Source organism: Babylonia areolata, chromosome 9, assembly GCF_041734735.1.
Source record: "Babylonia areolata isolate BAREFJ2019XMU chromosome 9, ASM4173473v1, whole genome shotgun sequence".
Taxonomy (NCBI): Eukaryota; Metazoa; Mollusca; class Gastropoda; order Neogastropoda; family Buccinidae; genus Babylonia; species Babylonia areolata.
The window spans coordinates 30,100,933-30,108,872 of record NC_134884.1 but is presented as its reverse complement, the minus strand read 5'-3'; positions in this window follow the sequence as shown (position 1 = coordinate 30,108,872).

Sequence of the window (7,940 nt, the reverse complement as noted above, 5' to 3'; positions counted from 1 at the left end):
GCCGATCCAATAGTCGCTGAAATCATGCATACTGCCCAAAGGAATCATGGTCAGTATAATTACTGTTATTAGTGTTAATGTTGATTTCATTAACAGTAAACCACTTCTGTGTTTACTTTTCATGCAAAAAAGAAGATCAAATGCCAATGGCATCAGATGAATAATGCTTTTCTGGTGAAGCTGATGTGTACCTGGTGAACAATCAAGAAAAGACTGATGAGTAACTTATTGACAGCAAATCTGGTGGGCTTTTTTTGTTTGGTTTTTTAGTTGCACAAGCAGCATCTTCACAACATGTCTCCAAACAACAGCAGCAAAACACAAACTTTAAAAGTTTCAGTTTCTGAAGGAGGCATCACTGCATTTGGAGAAATCCAAATATGCTATACCACATCTGCTGGGCAGATGCCTGAACAGCAGTATACCCAACATGCTCAGTCAGGTCTGGAGTACATGCATATATCTGTGTACCAATAGTATCAGAGTGGACTTCTACAGAATTTTGCCCAAGGACAACACTTCTGTTGCCATGGGTTCTTTTTCAGTCCACCAAGTGTGTGCTGAAAACAGGACCTTGGTTACTCATCTCACCCAAATGAGTAGACGCTCAGTCTGATTTTCCATTCAAAACTAGGCAGAAAGGGTGAGACTTCGAAACCTAGGAGGAGGAAGGTGGCAGAATGGTTGACAATTATCTGCAAATACTATGTCCATGAACTTTAAAAATTCAGCATATGTATTTCATGGAATAATATTCAAGTGGTAAAATCTTAAAGACAATATATAGATTTTTCAGTCTTAACTTCTGTTGTTGGTTTGTCTCTTAATCGAGTTCCATGATTTTACACATGAATATATATTATAGTCTGAAAACAGTAAATTAGAATTATGAAGTTTACATAAAACAAACTGTTACTTTCAGCAAAAAAAAAAAAAGAAAAAAAAAAGGATTTTACCCCAAAATATATATGAATCATAGTATGAAAACTAATAAATTAAACAATACAAAGTTTACATAAAACAAACTGTCAGCAAAGGAAAAAAAGAGAGAAGAAAACTGAAGAAGAAAGAATGAAAGAAAAATGACAGGGGTGAGGCTTTCTGAGTTTCTCTTTATAAATACACAAAATAAATAAAATTGATCACTTAATCAAAAGGAAAAAAAAAATCCTCCCTCACCCCTGTTCTAAAATAACAATGACATTTTCCCATCAAAATCATTATATGATGGTGGAGAATTATGAAGGACAACAGAGGAATTGGATTCTTTCACAAATAAAAGCACTTGAGGATCAGCACACACATGACATGTATACAAGAAGTGACTATTACTAATATCTGACAAAGATAACATATCAATCTTCATTAATAATAAAACCAAGACCAGAGGCACTGCGTTAATGGCTCTTGCATGATTCCTGCTGTACAACAGCAACAAAACTTTCCCATGGACAACACTTTTGTTGGCCCAGTTCTTTTATGTGCACTAGGTGAATGCTGCACACAGGATTTTAGTTTATCGTCTCATCCAAATGACGTGCAGACCACGGCTCAAGGTCTAATGGAGGGGGGCAAAATATTGGAAAGTATGGAGGTGGATGTGATACCACAAGGCCAGCACTCCACAGTTAGTGTATACAAATTATTTCCAGAGAAAATTAATATGTTAAAGTTCACCATGGACACACAAACACTGACACATACAAACACAAAGCCGAAACATAGGCTTATTATGTAGACATGACAAACATTAGGTAATCAACTCACTTCGTGTGTAAACACACACGTGAGTCAAAAGTGAGAAATCTGTGGAAGAAGTTCAACTTGTATTTTTGATGATCGGGGGGAAAAAAAAAAAAAAAAAAAAAAAAAATTGGGGCAGCTAATCTTCACTAAGGTCTAGTATATTTTCACTGTGGATTTCCTTCATTGTTCATGATTCCAAAACGCTCGCCCTTTCTCCCAAGTTCGAGTTGAAATTCTAGTCATTTGTGCTGAAAAAGAACCCATGGCAACAAAACTTCAAAAGTGTTGTCCTCTGGCAAAATTGTGTAGATGCAGTCCACTCCGATAGGTACACAAATATGGACTCAAGGCCTGATTAAGGGAGTTGGGTAGTGCTGCTGATCAGGCATCTGCCTAGTAGATGTAGTTAAGCGTATACTGATTTGTCCACAGTGACGCCTCCTTGTTCAGTTCCGTTCAGTTACTCAAGGAGGCATGACTTACAGCACTTGGACAAATCCATATAGTGATATTGCCTACACCACATCTGCTAAGCAGATGTCTGACCAGCAGAGTAACCAACAGGTCTTTGAGGGGAAAAAAAGGAAAAAAAAGGATACATAAACAAATAAATGGATGTCATCAAATAAATGAATAAATAAATAAATAACCAAGTAAATAACCGCCCCCTTCCCTCATTTAAATACACACATATTCAAATATTGGTAGCTCCCACAATAGCCACAATACAGACATATAGTGATATACATATGCACACACACAATCCTACAAATCGCAGCTCCCACAACGCACACACACACAAATGCACGAACACGCACTCCCACACGCGCGCGCACACACACACACACACACGTGAGTTAGCAACAGCAAAATTCGCTGTGAGGTACACTTCAATGACAAAAAATTTCATTGCTGATGAACTGACAGTAAGATCAGACATTGATTTTCCCAAAAGAGCTAAAGCCATTTCATCACAAGAAACAGCTGCAACTTACATTTCAAATCTGTTAAAAGAATCTGAAGTTAACATGAAAGAGTTAGCTGCAAAACCACATCATTCTCCTGTTCCTTTTTGGGAAATGTTGAAAGCGGATTTGATATCACTTATTATGAAACAAAAAAGGAAGAAAACATCAATATCACGACAAGTACTGCCAGAATTCATATAACAGAAAAATATCAGAATCATCTCCATATATTTACAGATGGATCTGTTCGTGATGACAAAAACGCTGGTGCGGCTTTCTATATTCCTGCCTTTAAAGTTGAAAAATCTTACTTTATTGGAAAACACCTTTCCATATTCACAGCTGAGCTAATTGCTATTATACAAGCTCTGAACTACTTAGTGAGCCATCAAATAGTTTTCTCGAAAATAGCATTCTTTGTTGATTCCAAATCAGTACTTTATGCTCTAGAATTATTCAGCCTTGAAACAAGACCTGACTTAGTTATTGAGGCAAATCATTTGGTACATTGCTTAAGGATTAAAGGGACTGAGGTCAGTTTTTGTTGGGTGCCTTCTCATGTGGGCATTCTTGGCAATGAAACTGTTGATAAAGCAGCTAAAAGAGGAGCACAAGATTCAGAAAAATCGACAAAAATACATGTCCGTCTCTCCGTAAAAGAGGCACACACTTTGTTAGAAAAATCAGCATGGGGTCGATTTCATAACCGATGGAAGTTAAAGTTTTTAAACCATAAAGGAACATTATTCCCCGAGAATATTATTAAAGAAAAGATACCGAATCCATCAGCTTGCTATACAAGATTAATAACCTCTACTTTCTTCCGTATAAAACTTGATGCGCTGAAGATAAAGTATAGTAAAAATGTTACATGCATCTGTGGTAAGCAGTTCAGCTTGCATCATTGTTTGTTTCACTGCCAGCAATTACGTACCTTCTTGCCCAAGTATTTCAAAGAGAATAATAAATCTGCAGATGATTTTTGTAAAGTTATTTCTGAGGAGGTTCTTATGGTCGAACTTTCACAGGCATTAGTTCATAGCCCTATTTCTACATTCCTTTAATGCACTTCAGACTTGTGTTAATGGTTTCTGATTATCATAATTATTATTATTGAATTGTTACTGTTAAATGTAATTGCATGTTAGTTATACCCCATGCCTCCCCTCTCCCCCCCCCCTTTTTTTTTAACGTCTAATATCACTGATAGTGAAAAGACGCTAAACTAAAGAACGAACACACGTACACACACACACACACTGCCACCGATTTGCTGCAAGGCGGGTGGGGCGAAATCTCTGACGCTATGTGGCGTTTAGCGTGTTGCTAGGTCTACTGCATTTGGGAAAGACTCCGAGACGTGGGAGAGACTGACTCGGATTCATTTTGACTGAAGAAAACTGTGACAGTAATGTTACTCCTTGAGAAACCGACACTGAGAAGGAACGTCTTAACTCTCAGTCACAACGACAGTGACGCTTCCTCGAGAAAATGAAACTATGAAAGAACGTTTAAACTGTCAGTTTTAGTGGAGTATAAAGATCCACAGGATAGGCTCATTGAGTAGATCTAACGAGCAACTGTAATGCCAACATAGAGAGGGGTTAAGTTCTTATATGTCATAAATTGAAAAAAATAATTCTAACATCTTTTCTTCTTTTTTTTCTCCAGAAATAACATCAAAGACACGGTGTTGTGAAATAACTGAAAAACAAAACATACTTACGTGTTCAAGCAAGGTTGTGTACCAAACTTTAAACTTCCGGAACGGCCGACGGGAAGACTTGCACCGAAAACAGATCAAAACCTGGAATATCTAAAAATAGATCAGCGTGAGAGTTGCAAGAAGGGGAAAGGTCAGTAAACACCGGAAAGCCACACATAAAGGTAGACTGAAATATCTTTCAGAAAATGAAGGTTTGGGTTGAGCCAAAACACTAACATCTGAGTAATATCTCTCAGGGTATTGGTGTCTATGGCAAAGCCTTTTCTTTTCATCCTTCAACAAAGAGATAGAATAGAATATCACTATATTTACATAGAGCCTTAAAAAAGGTGTGCGGGTGGTACAAGCTAGTGAGTAATGCTGATACTGTTTGAATTCTACATATCTTTGGAATATTTTTTTTATGTACATGATTACCCTTCTGTTTATACCATACTTAAATACAAGTAATGAAGTGTCTCTTTTCTGTGCAATGATCTGCTGAATTCACTACAATACAATAGTGAATTCAACAGATCATTGCACAGAAAACCAACACAGACCATGTGCTGATACTTCCCAGGCCTGATACTCCCCCTGTCCGATCTCCCACTCCCCGCCACCACCCCTTCAGAGATTCAGAGCATTCAAGTACAGCAGTAGAGACGCTTTTTCTTGAAAAACAACAACAAAAACAAACAAAAACACACACAAAAAAACCAGTTGTGCGTGCCCAAAATTTATATTATTACTGATCGCTACTTTCTTGTAAAACTTGTGTTCTCTTCTGAGTACTGTATGCTAAGGGGTTCACACATAACCTTTTGTTGAATTCCTTTTCACTGCCGTTTTTACGATAAATGTTGAATCAGAACAGGCACTCCTGAAAATCCCTAGAGTGACTCCGCAGCAGCTATGCAGTCTCCTCTCCTGTGGTGTGTGGTCTCATTGCAGCTTAACTCTCTCCATACGAACGGCGAAAGAGACGACGTTAACAGCGTTTCACCCCAATTATCACCATCAAAATATTGCAAGCGGAAGGCTCTTATACTGAAGAGGTGAATGTTGACAAACAATACTACAAGTCTGATGACGGAAGCTAAAGGTTGGGTCATTCAGACACCCACTGGACATCCGAGGGGTCTGTGTAGAGGAGAAGAGAGGACTGGCCGTACTGAGTGAGTTAACATTGCTGGCTGTCTGCAGATTGCTGGCGACGTGTATGATTATGCACACCTATAGAGTTTGTAACAGTTTGTAAATGTCTGTGGGCATACATGTGTGTCTTCTATAAGTGTGTGTGTTCGTTCTTTAGTTTAACGTCTTTTCACTGTAAGTGATATCAGATGAGGGTAGGGAAAAAAATAAGTGGGTGGAGTTGGGAATTACTGTGTATGCATGCGAGTAAGTGAAAGTGTGTGTGTGTGTGTGTGTGTGTGTGTGTGTGTGTGTGTTACATATAGAAAATGATTGAAGTTTTGTTACAAAAATAAAGAAAGAAAGAAAAGTGTGTGTGTGTGTGTGTGTGTGTGTGTGTGTCTATTTTCCTGTGTACCGCACCACACCCAGCTAATCTTAACTAAATAAAGAACAGGAGAGAGAGAGAGAGAAGAGAGGGTTGCACTGTTGTGTATAAATGTGTGTGCATCATACATGTCTTCTATAAGTGTGTGTGTGTGTGTGAAAACTAAAGAAAACTATCAGTGATGGTATTTAATTCTACAAACAAACTAAAGCCTGTTTCTAAGTTTGGTGATGCATGTTTGGATGTTGTCGATTCTTTTAAATATCTTGGTATCAAATTTAGTAGAAACGGAACTTATTACACAGCTAAAAAAAAAAAGAGTTATGAACAGACTCAAAAAGCAGTGTTTTCGTTACTTCAGTCAGCCAGAAATCAAGATTTACCTTTACATATTGTTCTGGACATGTACCAGTCTATGATTGTTCCTATTTTATTGTATGGTGCAGATATATGGGGTTATGAAAATGTAGATATACTTGAAAAATTATAATTGAAATTTTTGAAACGCTTGTTCAAACTGAACAGGAATACTATGACCCAAATTGTTTATGGGGAAACTGATATTTATCCAATTAGTGTGTTGATAAATGAGATTAGTTTGATTTTGGACCAGCTTAGTGATATCAAACACAGAAAAATATTCTGGGGAAAATATATTTGATATTACTTGATTTATATCGAAATGGTATTTATTCTTCAAAATGGATATCAGACAAATTTTAATAGAAACAGGGCATGACTGTGTTTCGGATGCACAATTCTTCTTAGAATGGGAATCTTTCTGCATGAATTTCAACATTGCTTTGAGAAATAGTTTTCAAAATCGATGGAGACATGCTCTAGAGGTGGGTAGTAAATGTTTATTTATCGAAATTTCAAAAGTGGATTTGGTAGATAAAAATATGTAGTCAAATGCCTGATATTTATGTTACCAGCTTTTTCAGATTTCGAAGTAGTAATCATAAGCTGGAAATAGAAACAGGGAGACACAAAGGCATACCACGGGAGTTATGGCTTTGTAACATGTCTGTGATTGGGGATGAGTTTCATTTTATAATGGAATGTCCCAATTATGATCCGTTACGAAATAGATATATTCCTAAAAAATATGTCTCCAAAATTGGTTTTTAATTTTTGTAATATGCTCAAAGAAGGCAAAAAAGTCGTTTTAGCTGTAAGATGATTAGATTTGCAAATGTTGCCTAGCTACACTTTTGGAGTTAAAAGACATTTGTGTTTTCTCAACTTTTATGTGACATTGTTGTGTATTTGGAAATGTTTGTTCTGGGCATGAAAACATTATTTTGCAGTAATCCTCCATACTCCAAAAGGAGCAAAAGGATAATTAAAACTTGAAACTTGTGTGTGTGTGTGTGTGTATTTTCCTGTGCAATCAATACACCCTCCTAATCTTAGCTGAATAAAGAATAAGAGAGAGAGAGAGAGAGAGAGAGAGAGAGGGTTGCACTGTTGTGCTCTTGTATGTCATCAAGTGATCCTTGTAATATTGAGACCATGGTTAAGTATGAGCCATGATGCCTGCAGTATGTTTGTTTGTATTTGTTCTGTAATGTGGTGGTGGTGTTTTTTCATGAAATTATATGTGTAAAAATAGTAAAGTACAATAACTGGTAAAGCATGACAGAATGAAGAATGAAGAAACAGTAGTAGTTGTGGTAAGCATATAATCTGCTTGACTACACTGCAGAGCATTCCTCTGACATCATGTTACATCAGGCAGGCTTTGTTCTCATAGGCTGGTACAGTTTCATATAGCTTGCTGCTGAGGAGCTACCATGCTGTCCGGTTGGCAATGATGAATCAGTTATCTCCTATGTGAATGTCCAGCAGGACAGTGTAAGGAACACAGAAGCTCAAACACACACAGCTATATACACTGATCCAGTCACACAACATTACTCAAACAAGTATCAACTGTACAGCACAAGAAATCATGCTATCGCATTTCTTTTGTGATGTTTATTCCATGCGGCAT